Source organism: Bombina bombina, chromosome 6 (assembly GCF_027579735.1).
Source record: "Bombina bombina isolate aBomBom1 chromosome 6, aBomBom1.pri, whole genome shotgun sequence".
Taxonomy (NCBI): domain Eukaryota; kingdom Metazoa; phylum Chordata; class Amphibia; order Anura; family Bombinatoridae; genus Bombina; species Bombina bombina.
Genome location: NC_069504.1, coordinates 810,799,357 through 810,818,957, shown reverse-complemented (window position 1 = coordinate 810,818,957; position 19,601 = coordinate 810,799,357). Strand labels below are relative to the sequence as shown.

Here is a 19,601-nt window from a genome sequence, read left to right as displayed (position 1 = left end):
ATTTATATTCTGGATTTCTTTTCAGGCCTGTTATTTCTATGGCTAATCCCCAAGGCAGAACATAGTGCGATCTTATCGCAGAAACTGGAGCCTGTCTGCAGAAAAAGAACAGCCAGGTCCGTTAAGCATAGAATTTTCTTCAACAGGATTTTTTTTTTCTGGCCAGTGCAATGCTTTCAAAATGACAACCGGTACATTTTTTGTGCAGTATTTTGAAATTATTGGCTAATGGCTGCTCTGCTCCTGAAATTGATACATTTTAGAGGCAAGATTAATGTTACTTTAACCCGCCAGAACTCTGTGACTGTCTGCGACTGCGAGGTAACTGGTAAGTGTAGAAGCTTTTTTATTAGTGCAGCCATTTGAAACTCCTTTCCCTATTATCGTGTAGGTGCTTATTGAATTGTGTTTTTACTGAATGGGCACTGTTAAGAGGCTCACAGCCTGCAGTACCATATTGTGGCAACTGAAGCCAGCTTTAGGGCTGCCGGTAAGGAGGGATCTGTCGGGGGAAATGGATTCAGGGGGCCCCAGCATCCTCAGACCAGAGGGATCCCCTCCGGACTTGTGAACGCAGCGCAAAGACAGGACAGGCTCCTAAACTTCCCAACAAATACAGCAGATGAGGGAACTGAGCACTCTCTGTCCCTCCTACAGTGCCGGAGAGAGGAGGAGAGCAGGGAGTGTTAGAGGATTCGGAATAACATTTATTTACAGCATACTCTTTACTGAGAGGACAGTCTGGGGCAGGCACGCACGTAGTTAATAGAATAATATGTGTTAAGAGGCTCAGGCTGGGGATGAAAGGGAGGCACTTCTCAGTGTCACAACTCACATGTACTGCGTGCTTTCAAAACAGACTTCGGAACGGCAATAAATTCTGTTTTTCAAGAATGTCATTTTGTAATACTGCCGTTCCGAAGTCTGTTTTGAAAGCACGCAGTACATGTGAGTTGTGACACTGAGAAGTGCCTCCCTTTCATCCCCAGCCTGAGCCTCTTAACACATATTATTCTATTAACTACGTGCGTGCCTGCCCCAGACTGTCCTCTCAGTAAAGAGTATGCTGTAAATAAATGTTATTCCGAATCCTCTAACACTCCCTGCTCTCCTCCTCTCTCCGGCACTGTAGGAGGGACAGAGAGTGCTCAGTTCCCTCATCTGCTGTATTTGTTGGGAAGTTTAGGAGCCTGTCCTGTCTTTGCGCTGCGTTCACAAGTCCGGAGGGGATCCCTCTGGTCTGAGGATGCTGGGGCCCCCTGAATCCATTTCCCCCGACAGATCCCTCCTTACCAGGAGCCCTAAAGCTGGCTTCAGTTGCCACAATATGGTACTGCAGGCAAGGTGATAATGAGAAGAACATTTAACTGGTGATGTCTTTTTTTTTTTATGTGAAACAAAGTGGCAGATGGAAAAGGCCATATTCTGCATAACTAGGCTGTGAGCAATTCCAGTTAATCTCTGACACTTGAGTACAGATAATATTTTTATCATTTGTCTGAGGTTTTTTGCAAAGCAGCTCATACTTCTTTTTTTTATTTTTTTTATTTTGCACAGTAAATGTCTCCATTGGGGATATGCAGATTTAATATTTAATAATTAAGCAATTTGAGTTATGATGCTCTAGAGCAGGCAAACAAAATCTTCATCTTGTGATGCTGTAGCAGAGATCTCCTTCATCCCAGCCCCCACATACCCATCTGCAGGCTGCCCAGCCTCTACAACAAAGCCCTGCTGAATGAAACCTTGTACTGATCCAAGATAATCATTTCACTGCCAGTGGTTTCTTAGGTGGTTTCTATTTGCGCTCACTGATGGTGTATGTGAAGTGAAAGTATGTTTATATAATATATTGCATGGGGTATGCATAAAGGGACCAGGGTGATATGATATGCAGGGGGGGGGTTATGCATGAAGAGACCAGGGTGATATTGATATGCAGGGGGGGGGATATCCATGAAGAGACCAGGGTGATTGATATGCAGGGGGGTATCCATAAAGAGACCAGGGTGATATTGATATGCAGGTGGGGGTATCCATGAAGAGACCAGGGTGATATTGATATGCAGGTGGGGGTATCCATGAAGAGACCAGGGTGATATTGATATGCAGGTGGGGGTATCCATGAAGAGACCAGGGTGTTATTGATATGCAGGGGGGTATCCATGAAGAGACCAGGGTGATATTGATATGCAGGTGGGGGTATCCATGAAGTGACCAGGGTGATATTGATATGCAGGGGGGGTTATCCATGAAGAGACCAGGGTGATATTGATATGCGGGGGGGGGGGGGGGGGGTATCCATGAAGAGACCAGGGTGATATTGATATGCAGGGGGGGGTATCCATGAAGAGACCAGGGTGATATTGATATGCAGGGGGGGGGTATCCATGAAGAGACCAGGGTGATATTGATATGCAGGGGGGGTATCCATGAAGAGACCAGGGTGATATTGATATGCAGGGGGGTATATATATATATATATATATATATATATATACATACATATATATATACACACACATGCACACACAATTTAAAACTGAATTTTATTTCAAAATGACCTGCAGAAAAATTTTTACTACAAAAAATCTCATCGCAGAAAGTGAAAAAAAGTTCTGCTTCTGGGTGGCTAATGCAGCTGCATCAACTTTTTGGTTGGAAAGCTTAACGCAACAGGAAATTGATACTGATTTGTCTAGCATTGTTCGCTTGCTTCAACATGCTAATCATTTAATCTGTGATTCCATTTTTGAGATCATCAAAATTGATGTTAAATCTATGTCTTTAGCTATTTTAGCTAGAAGAGCTTTGTGGCTCAAATATTGGAATGCTGACATGGTATCTAAGTCTAGATTACTATCTCTTTCTTTCCAAGGTAATAAGTTATTTGGTTCTCAGTTGGATTCGATTATTTCAACTGTCACTGGGGGAGAAGGGAGTTTTTTGCCTCAGGATAAAAGAGGGTAAATCTAAAGCTTCTAACCGTTTTCGTTCCTTTTGACCAAATAAGGAACAAAAACCTAATCCTTCCCCCAAAGAATCTGGTTCCAATTGGAAACCTTCAAGTTGGAGTAAATCCAAACCATTTAAGAAATAAAGCCAGCCCCCAAGTCTGCATGAAGGTGCGGCCCTCATTCTAGCTCAGCTGGTAGGGGGCAGGTTAAGATTCTCCCAAAACATTTTGGCAGATTCTGTCTAAAATCAATGGATTCAGAGTATTGTCTCTCAAGGGTACCGAATAGGGTTCAGAGTAAGACCTGTGAGAAGATTTTTTTTTTTTTTTTTTTCTCACGCATCCCAGCAAATCCAGTAAAGGCTCAGGCTTTTCTCAAGTGTGTTTCAGACCTAGAGCTTTCAGGGGTAATCTTGCCATTTCCGTTTCTGGAACAGGGTCTGGGGTTTTATTTAAATCTATTCATTGTCCTAAAGAAAGAAAATTCATTCAGGCCAGTTCTGGATCTGAAAATTTCAAATAGTCATGTAAGAGTGCCAACTTTCAAAATGGTGATTATAAGGACTATTCTGCCTTTTGTTCAGCAAGGGCATTATATGTCCACGATAGACTTACAGGATGCATATCTTCATATTCCGATTCATCCAGACCACTATCCGTTTCTGAGATTCTCTTTTCTAGACAAGCATTACCAATTTGTCGCTCTTCCATTTGGCCTAGCGACAGCTCCAAGAATCTTTTCAAAGGTTCTCTGTGCCCTACTCTCTGTAATCAGAGAACGGGGTATTGCGGTATTTCCTTATTTGGACGATATCTTGGTACTAGCTCAGTCTTTACATTCTGCAGAATCTCACACGAATCAACTAGTGTTGTTTCTTCAAAGACATGATTGGAGGATCAATTTACCAAAAAGTTCCTTGATTCCTCAGCCAAGGGTCACCTTTTTAGGTTTCCAGATAGATTCAGTGTCCATGACTCTGACTCTAACAGACAAGAGACGATTAAAATTGGTTTCAGCTTGTTGGAACCTTCAGTCTCAATCATTCCGTTCAGTAGCTATGTGCAGGGAAGTGTTAGATCTCATGACTGCAGCATCGGACACATCCCCTTTGCTCGTTTTCATATGAGACCTCTCCAGCTTTGTATACTGAGCAAATGGTGCAGGGATAATACAAAGATATCACAATTAATATCCTTAAATCCCAATGTTCGACTTGGTGGTTTAGATCACCATCGTATAGTTCAAGGGGCCTTTTTTGTTAGTCCAACCTGGACTGTGATCACAACAGATGCAAGCCTTTCAGGTTGGGGAGCTGTCTGGGGATCTCTGACAGCACAAGGGGTTTGGAAATCTCAAGAGGCGAGATTACCAATCAATATTTTAGAACTCTGTGCTATTTTCAGGGCTTTTCAAGTTTGGCTTCTGTTGAAGAGAGAAGAGAGAACTGTTCATTTGTTTTCAGACAGACTATCACAGCTGTGGCATATGTCAATCATCGGGGTGGGACTCGCAGTCCCCAAGCTATAAAAGAAGTATCTCGGATACTTGCTTGTGCGGAATCCAGCTCCTGTCTAATTTCTGAGGTTCATATCCCAGGTATAGACAATTGGAAAGCGGATTATCTCAGCCGTCAGACTTTACATCCGGGGGAGTGGTCGCACCATCCAGATGTTTTCTTAGATTGTTCAGATGTTGGGTCTTCCAGTAATAGACCTGATGGCTTCTCATCTAAACAAGAAACTTTCCAGCTCCAGGGATTCTCAGGTGGAGGCGGATGCATTAGCAGTTCCTTGGTGTTACCAAATAATTACAAAAACTATACAGATATGTTAGATGTTAACAACACAATGTACAGAATGACTAGAATAGAGCACAATACTCCCCTCTTAGGTGACCGCAGCCTTCTAACAGTCTCTCCCAACAAGACTGTGAGTAGAATATGGATTAGGTATATAGAGGCGCTGGTCTTGAATCTCATATATATTATGGTGCACACTGAAGAAAGAAACTTGACTTGTGATTTGCAGAAGTTAACAACAAAATAATGTGCAGTATACTCACTCCGAAAATTTCAGAGTTCAGCTTCTTCATAAGGATCTATATCCTGGTTTTCCCATGATGTACTTTAGTATCTTAAAATAAAGGGTTTATAGTGTATAAAGCGCTGGACTTAAAACACTTTTTTGCCTCCCGAAATACTGTCGTCGTCCTGGACAAAGAAAATGTAAATAAAACAGAGAATGGTTTTCGGGGGCGCTCAGTAAGCTCAAAACATTAGAGATATGGGTATGATCACATTAATAATGGGGACCTTAATAAGGGTGTTCTCAAATAAATATATATATTTATATATATTATAAATTTGCATAATGGTTATGTTCTTTATTAGTTTTGAATATATGAAACATTAAATGTGAATTCTAAGGTTTATAAATTGTATCTGTACCCAAATAAATATGTCACATTGAAACACTTCCGGACTCTCAGTTTAAAGCCTCTTTATTTGTGATATGGTTAAACCAGGTACGTTTTTTTTTTACTAGTATATAGTGAAGAGAACTTGAAAATATATGCCAATTTTATAAAAAAACTTTTACTTATTAAAAAACATTACATAAAAATCATAAAATACTAAATTATACAATTAGCAGATTGTTCCTTTAAAAACAAACAATTAAACTTTCTTCTAAGAAAACCTTTGATATGCGTAGATATTTAAAATAAATTACTAAGCTTATAACTTTATGCAAGTGTTTTCAATATACTTCTGCTTTAAGAAAATGGCTTCTGTGTTTTCTTACTGGACTGATAAGTAAAGGATGGTCTAATGTTACCACCTTTAATTAACCAAAAAAAATATTATTTTTAAAGAGAAAGCTGTATAGTCTCTTTTAGCAAATGGTAATTTTGTTGCAATGCCCCTTATTTTGACATATGTAACTTTGCGTGTTATTTTAGAAATGTAAAGTCTCTCCAAATGTAACGATTACACAAAAGTCTCTCCTAATGCATATTTCTCCTTGACAATAAACTTTAGTAGTGGCCAACTACTGAATGCTTAAGTTGCCTTTTAGGACTTGCCTTAGGGAGGGGTTTTTTAAAGGATCTTTATATGATTAGTACCTTTGGTAGACTTTGTAGTAATCCTGCCATGCAGGTAGTCTTACCCTTCCTTCAAGTAATCTTCCCTCAGGAGTTGATGTTTGTCGGTAACAGTCAGAATTATTCCAGGAGGATGTTTTCAGACTTGCGCAAGTCTCTTATCCCCTTAGACCAAATTATTCTTCCTGCTCTTTAGTACAGAGTGTACGCAGGGTAACAAGTGTCTTTACTTTTTGATTTCAGGTGTTTGTTTTTCACGGCAATCCTTTTCTTTCAGGAAACCTTTAGCTGCTATGATTTTTTTCACAGCGTCAAACCACCTTGTATTGCTCCAAACACAGTTTTTTCCAAACACAGCTTCAACCGGTTTCACCCTAATTGCAGGCTTTCTCAAGATGCTGTGCTGTCTTTGCTGAAGCATTTAAAAACCGCTCCACTTCTTTTCATTGGTTAAGACTTCATTATGTCAGAAATAAGGGGAGGTTTAGCTTTTTTTTTCAGGGCTTTTCAAGTTTGGCTTCTGTTGAAGAGAGAACTGTTCATTTGTTTTCAGAAAGACTATCACAACTGTGGCATATGTCAATCATCGGGGTGAGACTCGCAGTCCCCAAGCTATAAAAGAAGTATCTCGGATACTTGCTTGTGCGGAATCCAGCTCCTGTCTAATTTCTGAGGTTCATATCCCAGGTATAGACAATTGGAAAGCGGATTATCTCAGCCGTCAGACTTTACATCCGGGGGAGTGGTCGCACCATCCAGATGTTTTCTTAGATTGTTCAGATGTTGGGTCTTCCAGTAATAGACCTGATGGCTTCTCATCTAAACAAGAAACTTTCCAGCTCCAGGGATTCTCAGGTGGAGGCGGATGCATTAGCAGTTCCTTGGTGTTACCAAATAATTACAAAAACTATACAGATATGTTAGATGTTAACAACACAATGTACAGAATGACTAGAATAGAGCACAATACTCCCCTCTTAGGTGACCGCAGCCTTCTAACAGTCTCTCCCAACAAGACTGTGAGTAGAATATGGATTAGGTATATAGAGGCGCTGGTCTTGAATCTCGTATATATTATGGTGCACACTGAAGAAAGAAACTTGACTTGTGATTTGCAGAAGTTAACAACAAAATAATGTGCAGTATACTCACTCCGAAAATTTCAGAGTTCAGCTTCTTCATAAGGATCTATATCCTGGTTTTCCCATGATGTAGTTTAGTATCTGTAGACAATGGAAATTGCACTGCAGGTGATTGTATCTTTAAATTGATATAAAGTGCAGTATACTCACTCCGAGTAATTCGGAATCCGGCTCCTCAAAGGTAGTTGGTAACTTTAGAATACTTCCAAGAAAGGCAGCAAAAATACTTGTTATATCAAACAAATATTTATTAAAACATATTAAAAAGCTCTTTTTTAGCTTGGCTCTACGCGACTTGAAAACGACTAAATTGTCTTTTTCAAGAGCAGTAAACTGCTGCGGCCTTCTGGTTTGAGTGTCGAGAAGAGGCTCTACAGGTAGAAACTCCATTGGATGATATCCTTGACAAGCTTAAAGCTCTTAAGCTAGCCAATTCATTTGTCTGAGGCCGTTGTTCATTTAACCAAGCTAACGGCTAAAAACTCAGGTTTTGCTATTCAGGCGCGTAGGGCGCTATGGCTTAAATCCTGGTCAGCTGACGTTACTTCAAAGTCTAAGCTTCCCAATATTCCCTTCAAGGGGCAGACCCTATTCGGGCCCTGACTGAAGGAGATCATTTCTGATATTACTGGAGGAAAAGGTCACGCCCTTCCTCAGGATAGGTCCAACAAATTAAGGACCAAACAGACTAATTTTCGTTCCTTTCGAAATTTCAAGAGTGGCGCAGCTTCAACTTCCTCTAATACAAAACAAGAGGGAAATTTTGCCCAGTCCAAGCTGGTCTGGAGACCTAACCAGGCTTGGATCAAAGGAAAGCAGGCCAAAAAACCTGCTGCTGCCTCTAAGACAGCATGAAATATCAGCCCCCGATCCGGAAACGGATCTAGTAGGGGGCAGACTTTCTCTCTTCGCCCAGGCTTGGGCAAGAGATGTCCAGGATCCCTGGGTGTTGGAAATTGTGTCCCAGGGATATCTTCTGGACTTCAAAGCTTCTTCCCCAAAAGGGAGAATTCATCTCTCACAATTATCTGCAAACCAGATAAAGAGAGGCATTCTTACATTGTGTTCAAGACCTCCTAGTTATGGGAGTGATCCACCCAGTTCCAAAGGAGGAACAGGGGCAAGGTTTCTATTCAAATCTGTTTGTAGTTCCCAAGAAAGAGGGAACTTTCAGACAAGTCTTAGATCTCAAGATCCTAAACAAATTTCTCAGGGTCCCATCCTTCAAGATGGAGACTATTCGAACCATCATACCTATGATCCAGGAGGGTCAATATGACTACCGTGGACTTAAAGGATGCTTATCTTCACATTCCGATGCACAGAGATCATAATCGGTTTCTCAGGTTTGCCTTCCTAGACAAACATTACCAGTTTGTGGCTCTTTCCTTTGGGTTAGCTACGGCACCAAGAATCTTTACAAAGGTTCTAGGGTCACTCTTAGCGGTCTTGAGGCTGCGGGGTATAGCAGTAGCCCCTTACCTAGACGACATTCTGAGACAGACGTCGAATTTCCGAATCGCCAGGTCCCATACGGACATTGTGCTGGCATTCCTGAGGTCTTATGGGTGGAAAGTGAACGAAGAAAAGAGTTCTCTATCCCCTCTCACAAGAGTTTCCTTCCTAGGAACTCTGATAGATTCTGTAGAAATGAAGATTTACCTGACAGGGGCCAGGTTGTCAAAACTTCTAAATTCCTGCCATGTTCTTCTACTTCTCGCCCTTCAGTGGCTCAGTGTATGGAAGTGATCGGCTTAATGGTAGCGGCAATGGACATAGTGCCGTTTGCTCGCCTACATCTCAGACCGCTGCAACTCTGCATGCTCAGTCAGTGGAATGGGGATTACACAGATTTGTCCCCTCTACTAAATCTGGATCAAGATTCTCTTCTCTGGTGGCTATCTCGGGTCCATCTGTCCAAGGGTATGACCTTTCGCAGGCCAGATTGCACAATAATGACAGATGCCAGCCTTCTGGGCTGGGGTGCAGTCTGGAACTCCCTGAAGGCTCAGGGCTTGTGGACTCAGGAGGAGACACACCTTCCGATAAACATTCTGGAACTAAGAGCGATATTCAATGCTCTTCAGGCTTGGCCTCAGCTTGCTGCGGTCAGGTTCATCAGATTTCAGTCGGACAATATCACGACTGTAGCCTACATCAACCATCAAGGGGGAACAAGGAGTTCCCTTGCAATGTTGGAGGTTTCAAAAATAATTCTATGGGCAAAGGTTCACTCTTGCCATCTATCAGCTATCCATATCCCAAGAGTAGAGAACTGGGAGGCGGATTTTCTAAGTCGGCAGACTTTTCATCCGGGGGAGTGGGAACTCCATCCGGAGGTGTTTGCACAGTTGATTCAACGTTGGGGCAAACTAGAATTGGATCTCATGGCGTCTTGTCAGAACGCCAAGCTTCCTTGTTACGGGTCCAGGTCCAGGGATCCCAAGGCAGCGCTGATAGATGCTCTAGCAGCGCCTTGGTCCTTCAACCTGGCTTATGTGTTTCCACCGTTTCCTCTGCTCCCTCGTCTGATTGCCAAGATCAAGCAGGAGAGAGCTTCAGTGATTTTGATAGCACCTGCGTGGCCACGCAGGACTTGGTATGCAGATCTGGTGGACATGTCATCCCTTCCACCACAGACTCTGCCGCTGAGGCAGGACCTTCTACTTCAGGGTCCTTTCAACCATCCAAATCTAATTTCTCTGAGACTGACTGCATGGAGATTGAACGCTTGATTTTATCAAAACGTGGGTTCTCCGAGTCGGTCATTGATACCTTAATTCAGGCTCGAAAGCCTGTCACCAGGAAAATCTATCATAAGATATGGTGTAAATATCTTCATTGGTGTGAATCCAAGGGTTACTCATGGAGTAAAGTCAGGATTCCTAGAATCTTATCTTTTCTCCAAGAAGGATTGGAGAAGGTATTTCAGCTAGTTCCTTAAAGGGACAGATTTCTGCTCTGTCTATTCTTTTGCACAAGCGTCTGGCAGATGTTCCAGACGTTCAGGCGTTTTGTCAGGCTTTTGTTAGAATTAAGCCTGTTTAAACCTGTTGCTCCGCCATGGAGTTTAAATTTAGTTCTTAAAGTTCTTCAAGGGGTTCCGTTTGAACCTCTGCATTCCATAGATATCGAGCTTTTATCTTGGAAAGTTCTGTTTTTGGTAGCTATCTCTTCGGCTCGAAGAGTTTCAGAGTTATCTGCCTTACAGTGTGATTCCCCTTATCTGATCTTCCATGCAGATAAGGTAGTTTTGCGTACCAAACCTGTGTTTCTTCCTAAGGTGGTATCTAATAAGAATATCTATCAGGAGATTGTTGTTCCGTCACTGTGTCCTAATCCGTCTTCAAAGAAGGAACGTCTATTACATAATCTTGACGTGGTTCGTGCTTTAAAGTTTTATTTACGGGGGCGGAGCCAGGAGCCGACAGAGATGGCCGCTTCAGTGCATAGCTCTGCGCAAGTATGACTACAAAAGAGCCAAAAAATATATAACTATAGAGTGTAATGAGCATGAAAAGTTGATAGACCAACAACTAAATCTGCTAGCTATACGGAGCTATCAACTCTGAAGATAGTCTTGGGCTATGGTGCAATGATCTGGTTATCGTATGAACTCCCCAGGTTTGCAAACATAAAATGGCGGTTTTTGTTTTAACTGCGCCACAACACTTCCAGACACTATGCTGACCTGATCCTGTTATTTGTTCAGAGCTGGACACTACACCTGTGTTACCATCTATCAAGCACATAGGGGATGGAGCCTTCCACTTTTCTCACAGTGTTGGCCGATTTATTGGACATCCGCCATGCAAGACTCCTAAACTCTATGGATGTAGCACTTGGCTCTTCTCCACAGAATCAGATGTATATCGGACCAGCCTCACCTGAGATAGATACTGTCCCAGAGAGTATTGACAACTACCAGGGGGTACAGTTAAAAGAATCAATGGAGACACTACTAGACACACAGAATAACGCTTCAGAGGTGGCAGCGGGTGTGATGCTCAGCAGTCCGTCTTTCCCTCATACTAGCACACTTGCTCACTCTGTCGGGGATCAGCTGGATCAAGCCACGGTCAGAGTTTTGCATGTATGGAGCATAAAAGCGAAGCGCTATGTTCAGGCTTCTCCTGATAACGGACATTCTGTGAGGCTGAGCTTGAGCGTGGCTGGACATTCATCGTCCCGGCAACTGATGTATTACTATCCCTTACTACTCTCTCGACAAGCTGACCACAGGCGCGGCATAGGATAGTCCCGGGAAGAGATTGGACTTTCTCTCTGACTTCATTCCATCAGGCTGATGGTAGCAGGATACTTGGGGAGAAACTCTTTACATTTTTCTCACTACTAAACTTTGGATCGTATATAGAACACATTAGTTCATTTTGCACCCAAGTTAAATCTTTTAAAAGTTACATAACGGAAAAGGCAGTGTGGACTTACAAAAGGGAGTCACAAATTTCTACAATACGAAGCAGACTAGCTCTCTATGAGGACATATTCCTGCACTCATATTTCCTATGATCCTGGCTTCAGTGCTTGGTTAATGACAGAGTTGCGGGTGGTTGCAGTTAGGCATAAGCTGGGTCTGCTTAATTTACATTGCTATTAGCAGTTAAACTAATAAGATACCTTAAGTTTCCAAATGAGCTGTATAAGATGATAGGCTGTATTAAAGCACTTGATAGTTTTACGGCATCATAACTCAATGGGTTAAGGACGTTCCTGCCTTTTCACAGATCAGAAAACTATTGTTTGTGAGCCACATACTAGCATTTAAGATTAAGGTAACAAAGTGTATGTTGATGTTCCCAGGTTACTTATACCCTACAAATCCTTATACTTGTGTTATATACATTATTAATATTTATATACTAATGAGACAACGTTATTAACTACAGTGAGGCACAAATCTGATGTGATATTCTATCGTATTTGGGGTGTCTCTCTCCTTTTTACAAGCGTGCTGCATTATGTGTATTTTGTGTGGGCTGGGGGATCCAATTTTACCGGTAGGAGATCAGCCTGATTCACACAAATAGATATTCGTTTAAAAGATTGTATTTCCTGTTTTCTGCAGATTTTCAGAGCCAAAAATGTTAATGTTGTGGATGTTGTCTATATATTGTGTTGCACATGTTTTAGTTTTTTTCAATATTACTAGTGGGTAAGCTGGGTTCATAGATACCTCATGCATTTAGCAAGCTTCCCTTAACCAGCATGCCTTCAGCTTTCATTGCTACACCATAATATGCATGTATAGTATAAAGGGTCGTTGGAAGATTTCCCATGCATATATGTCGCTATGCTGCTAGCGGCCGTGGCAGCATGGCTTCATAGGATTTCCATATGGAGACTTATATTTTTAGCTTAGTTAAGTCTCGCACACACCAGTCTTTTATCTCCCACTCAACGTGGTAACCTCACTTCCTCCAGACTGCAGAAGCCGGTCAGTATAGCATTTATCACTTAGCACTCAGCAAAGGCTACTGTATATTTATAGCCAGCATGACCCTTAGAGATTACTCCCTTGAATGTCTTTGTATACGGCCCTTTGGTATCCAATCTACATATGATATTACTATGGATCCTCAGCCCAATAAGGTAGTGTTTGCTGGTTACTCCCTTAATACCTAATTGTACCTATTTTACTCTATCACCTAAGTACTGGGCTTTATGTTAAGCTTTTCACCTTGTCTATGGATTTCTTAAGCATCCCTTATAGTTCTTAGAGTTCCTAGTAACATAATTTACATGTACATAAGTTTGTCCTAGAACTCTGACCATAAGGCCCTCTAGTCACATGGACACGCTCACATATATAGCCCCAACAAATGAACTAACCCCAATCCCCTACACGTATCCAATTGTTTGCATAAGATTCATTTTTGGAGTATTTTAGTGACTTAGTTCATGCTAGAACATACCAGTCTTTTACTCTCCCATATAGCATAATATAGCATAGTAAACCTATCTCTTCCAGCCCATAGGAGCTGAGTAATATAACATATTTCATCTAGCTCTTAACGAATGCTAGTGTTTATTTCTTAGTGGAGGATACTGCCTTACGTTACTTTGTATATAGTCCTTTGGTATACATCTCAATTATAGAATTGACTTTACCTATCATCCCCTTCTATAATAACAATAATTAAACAAAAAAAAACAAAAAACATTTAGGGAAGATTGACTAGGTGATTTATCTTGCCTATACCGCACACTACCTATCGTTGAACATTCTTACAATGTCTTACTTAATATATTTAAACCACCACCTCCTCTCCCCATGTTAATGCACCCTGTTTACATTAATCTATTGGAACATATCATTTACTACCTACTACGGATGCGGGCTGGTCCCGCTTGACTACTATTATCTATTATCTGGCTGTGCGCTACTTTTGGACCCTATTATACAAGTTATGTTAGATGCGTGGAAACAGACCCAGATTATTTTATATCAGATATACTATTAGCTCACTATATGGCTAGCTCACTTCTGGTTTTCCCTGGCTAGCTGATATGTTCATATGACCATATACACGATTACACTGCCCTGTGACACTAAAGCCTTTCTGTATAGCATCTGCTGCCTACCACAATTTCGTTATTTTCTCTCTAATCCACAGTGAGCCTTCCTGTCCATAAGCTACACACCCTTCCTATAATAAATACTTATCACCTCCCCCCCCCCCTTCTATAATAAACCTATTTTAGGTGGGTTAACTGCGCGGCTTATCTCTTCTATGCCGCACCCTAAATCTTATGTACCTATACCTACAACAACTCCTATAGCCGCATTGTTTTTACCGCATTTCTATGTTTTATTTGGGGTTGAACACTTTAGTTTACTACATAATTGTTTCATTAATTCCCTAAGTAACTCTTATATAACTAATTAAGCCCAAAAGGTCTCAAATGTCCATTAAGGGAATTATATTTCTACTTGTAAGAATAGCATCACAGAAAAGTAACCTACAAAATCCGAGGTCATAATTGTGAGATCCAAGAGTGGTCTCTCTTTTTCCTTTTACCTTCCCTCACTTTCAGTTATTTCCCTTATGCTTGGTCCATGTAGGACCTCTAGCGTTGATCAGAGAAGGTTCACCTTGTTATAGGCATTACATACTATCCTTGTTGTTTTGTTTATGTTCTATGTTCTATTATGTAACACTTTCAGAAAACTTACTGTATGCCATTTTTGTTACATACCTATACTGTTTGTATGCCTATTTTGAGCACCTCAATAAAAAAAAAATATTTTTTTTTTTATTTACAAGCTACTAAGGATTTTCGTCAAACATCTGCTTTGTTGTCTACTCTGGACAGAGAAGAGGCCAAAAGGCTTCAGCAACTTCTTTCTTTTTGGTTAAGTATAATCCGCTTAGCTTATGAGACTGCTGGCCAGCAGCCTCCTGAAAGAATTACAGCTCATTCCACTAGAGCGGTGGCTTCCACATGGGCTTTTAAAAATGAGGCTTCTGTTGAACAGATTTGTAAGGCGGCGACTTGGTCTTCGCTTCATACTTTTTCTAAATTCTACAAATTTGATACTTTTGCTTCTTCGGAGGCTATTTTTGGGAGAAAGGTCTTACAGGCAGTGGTGCCTTCCGTTTAAGCGCCTGCCTTGTCCCTCCCTTCATCCGTGTCCTATAGCTTTGGTATTGGTATCCCACAAGTAATGGATGAATCCGTGGACTGGATACACCTTACAAGAGAAAACAAAATTTATGCTTACCTGATAAATTTATTTCTCTTGTGGTGTATCCAGTCCACGGCCCGCCCTGTCATTTTATGGCAGGTGTTTTTTATTTTTAAACTAGTCACCACTGCACCCTATAGTTTCTCCTTTCTCTTGTTTGTCTTCGGTCGAATGACTGGAGGTGGCAGTTAGGGGAGGAGCTATATAGACAGCTCTGCTGTGGGTGATCCTCTTGCAGCTTCCTGTTGGGAAGGAGAATATCCCACAAGTAATGGATGAATCCGTGGACTGGATACACCACAAGAGAAATAAATTTATCAGGTAAGCATAAATTGTTTTTGCAGTATTAGCCACGCAGGCTCTTTAGCTCAAGTAATGGTTTGCAGACATGGTATCCAAATCAAGACTTATATCCTTGGTTTTTGAGGGTAAGATCCTATTTGGGCCTGGTCTGATTCTATAATTTCAACTGTTATAGGTGGTAATGGAGCTTTCCTTCCCCAGGACAAAAAATCCAGACCAAAAGGGAGAAGGAGGGGACATTTTCATTCCAGTCTTTAGAACATGACGCAGAGAAACTCTTCCACAAGTAAGCCTGAGACTGCCAGAGAGACGGTTTCTCACTTAGTCTGCATGAAGTGGCGGCCCCCAGCCTGGGATCAAGCCAGGTAGGGGGCAGATTAGGCCTATTTCTAAGTGTTTGGGCTTGGTCCATTCAAGCAAGATCCTTGGGTCCTGGACATTGTCTCATGGGTACAGGATAGGCTTCCTGTCTTATTTCCCTAATGCCAGGTTTCTTTCGCGCTTCCCAAGAAGACCAGACAATTGGCCTTCCTACAATGTGTGGAGGATCTGGAATACCAATTAAGTTATTGTCCTTGTTCCTTGGGAAGAGAGGAAAAGGGTTTTACTCAAACCTTTTCATTGTTCCACGAAAGAGGGATCTTTTAGGCCTATTTTAGATCTAAAGTGTCAACAACTTTGTAAGTGTTCCATCATTCAAGTTGGAAATAATCAGGTCCATTCTTCCTCTTTGTTCTACAAGGAGAATTTGACTACAATAGATCTGAAGGATGCGTACCTTCACATTCTGATGCATAAACATCAGTATATCAGATTTTAAAAGTGATTGAAATAAAGTTAAATGCGCCTGCTCAAGGTACAGTATAAAATCAAACTCCCTGTGAGGGGATATAAAGGTGGTGTGCTCAAATGTCAAAGGTGAAATATACAATATACATAAACAAATACAATGTGTTACAAAATATAGGTACTGTTGCACAAAGTGCTACTAAGTAGCTAAAGATGAAAAATATATATATATCTAAAATCTCTGTGTTCCAACAGATACAGAGAAACAATAAGTGTACAAACCCCAATATACTTTAAAACATAAAATATATATGTATATATTGTCTGCTACAGTGGTAATGAATACATAAAGCAAACAAAAGGAAAAAAACAGTCGTTACTATGTGGTCAAGTGGTAGTGTCCTAAATCAATACCAAAAAGACCAGGTGTAGTTCATTTTGCAATCTTAGGTGGAATAATCCAAGAAACGAGACTTGAGGCTGCAAAACTCCTCCATCCAGAAGCTTGATGGCAAACAAGCAAAAGATCTGTAGATAGGGAGAAGGCGCCACCATAATGCACGATCAGTAGTAGTGGATCATCACACGCATAACAAGTTATACTTACAAAATATAAAGCACTTCAGAAGTGCCACAGGAGCCTTCTGGACCTTTTTTTAGCTGCCCAGATAGCTATCCTCTCGAACTTGTAGGTGAATGGATACTCCAAATACAGGGTGATCACCTCTGATCCGTATTCAGTCAGATATCAGTTTTCAGAAACTGTAATGGAAAAGCTGCTCACAGAAAAACGGTGTGGAGAGATTCCAAATAAATATCCAGAAAATAACATGTATTGCTTGGCAAAAAATATCAGTTGTGATGCCTATTTCATCACATTTTAATCACATTTTCATCACATTTTAATAAAGCTATATTTCTCGATACGAATAGGCATTACGACTGATATTTTTTGCCAAGCAATACATGTTATTTTCTGGATATTTATTTGGAATCTCTCCACACCGTTTTTCTGTGAGCAGCTTTTCCATCACAGTTTCTGAAAACAGATATCTGACTGCTGAATACGGATCAGAGGTGACCACCCTGTATTGGAGTATCCATTCACCTACTAGTTCGAGAGGATAGCTCGAGAGGATGGGCAGCTGAAAAACTTCCAGAAGGCTCCTGTGGCACTTCTCAAGTATAACTTGTTATGCGTGTGATGATCCAGTACTACTGATCGTGCACTATTGTGGCGCCGCCTTCTCTTCTACCTATCTACAGTATCTCAGATTTGCCTTCCTGGACAAACATTACCAATTCATGGCACTTCCCTTTTTGGTTTGGCCACGGCGCCCAGTACTGGGGTCTCTTCTTGCTGTAGTCAGACTACAAGGCATTGCGGTGGCTCTATACTTGGAGGACATTGGTTCAAGCTCCATCTTTACAACTAGCAACCTTGCATACGGAGAAGTTATTTTTGTTTTTTTCAGACTCATGGTTGGAAGGTAAACAGGAAGAGCTCTCTTCTACCTCGTACGACAGTTTTTTGTTTTTTTTAAAGACTCTGTGGTTGTGACGGTTACCCCGGCTACCCCGACTGGGTAGCTCCGCCAAATGGGTCCTGCTTCCTTCCTGCCGACTGCAGCTATGTAGCTGGCAAGTGACCACAGCCTGTAGCCACCCCTGATGCCCGACAGCACCAGTACTTAGGGTCCCACCCTTTGGCAGACTCCAGCTACCCCGACTGAGTAGCTCTGCCAGAGGGTCCTTCCTTTGCCTGCAACAGGCTATGTAGCCCAGGAAAGTGATTTTACCTGGAGCCAACCCAAATAACTAGACAGATTAGCCTTCAGGTTAAACAGGTTTTATTGAAAACACACACTCCTTTTTTTATACAGACAACTCATCTTGATAAGACCCTGGACAATCCCCCTATTTTCCCGCCATTCCCGCCCCTCCAGATTGACCGGTGCCTCCATAGGAGCCACAGTCCCACATAATCTCAATACCTAGGGGTGGCGTTTTCGGGGTGATCCCGGAGGAGCGGTGGCACTTCCAGGGTGTCATTTTAAAGCTCTCGGTCCCCAGATTTCACTGTCCAAAAATCAACATGATTCGTTATTGGGGACCGAAGTTAGTCTGTTGAATTTATGGTGTTAAGGGTGTCCAAAACCCCCGGTTCCCAAAGGAGCTCCCCTCCGGTAATTCCCCCCCACCTCTTGTCCTCCCTAGGGGCTACTAATCCCCAAAAGAGCGGAGCTCTGGGGCACATGGTTGCTGGAGCGACCAGGGGTAAAATTTGCGGGTGTCCTGTGGCCGACCAGGAGTTCCAGGAGCCTAGACAGTCTGAGAGGGGTTAGGTGGGTGTCCGTGGTGGGGCGGCCGACCGGGAGTTCCAGGAGCCCGGCCAGCCTAGGAGGGTTTTCCTGGTCACACCCCAGCTCTTCATAAACAAGCAAACCAAAGCTTCCACTGAGAAACAGGGGTGAGGTTGTAGGGGGTATGGATTTAACCCTTGCAGCCCAGTATCCGTGACAGTGGTCATGCAAATCTTCCAGATCAACGTGTGGAGAATCTTCAGCCTGTCGTGCACTCCAGTCTACTCTTCTCCCTTCTCTAGCATAATGCATGGAGCTATTGGGTCTTAATGTAGCGTCCTCGGATGCTATTCCTTTTGCTCATTTTCTTTTGCGACCTCTTCAGTTATGCATGCTCAGACAATGGAACTGTTTTCTAGAAAGCGCAAGGATCAAAAAGCCACTGCTGTTTCTTTGTCTTTCTGGTTTAGAAGCCTTATTCGTATGACTTACTTAGAAGTGAGTCAGCAGCTTCTGGCCCGTATTACTGCCCATTCTACCTATGCTGTGTCTTGGGCCTTCAAGAACAAGGCCTCAGTTGAGCCGATCTGCATGGCTGCTACCTGGTCTTTCTTTACTTTCACAAACTTTTATCAGTTTGTTTTCACCTCTGCTGAGGCTTCCTTTGGGAGATGGGTGGTGCCTAATGACTAGGGACTGCCTGCCTTCCCATCCTAAATTCTTTGTGGACTCAGCTTGGGTATTTCCCATTAGTAAGAATAGGAATTTGTGGACTCTCACTACCATTAGAAAGAAAATATAATTTTATTCTTACCTGATAGCTTTTCTTTCTTGGTAGTGAGTCCACGAACCCGCCCTGAATATATCTAGTGGTGGTGGTAGTCTACTCGTCATTTTTTTTTTTTCTAACCCCTTTATTCTCTGATCTACTGGGAGGGTAGGGGAAGTCCACAAAGAAAGGGGAAGTGTTAGGGATATTTGAATGCTTTGTTTGGGATGTCTTTGCCCCTTCTAGTGGCCAGGTTATGTATTACTCATTATTATGAATAGGAATTTGTGAACTCACTGTCAAGAGAGAGTAATTTATTAGGTAAGAATAAATGTTATATTTTTAAATGATGAATTTGGATTAGCAAACGCAACATGCCATTCGAAAACTGGACAGATGGTTTGCTGATAATGGGCCTATGTAGATAATCCATTAAATATTGTTCATTTCCATCTACAATAGTTATTTACACCATTAACAATGTCTACACTGTATTTCTTATCAATTATACAGTAGCTTTCCTTCAGA

General features: G+C 41.8%; 1 protein-coding gene across 4 annotated transcripts in view; it reads left to right on the top strand.

The window, feature by feature from the left end:
• The window catches only part of TIA1 (TIA1 cytotoxic granule associated RNA binding protein), a 74,368-nt gene that overhangs the window by 34,901 nt on the left and 19,866 nt on the right, over window positions 1–19,601 (top strand). The window lies entirely within an intron of this gene.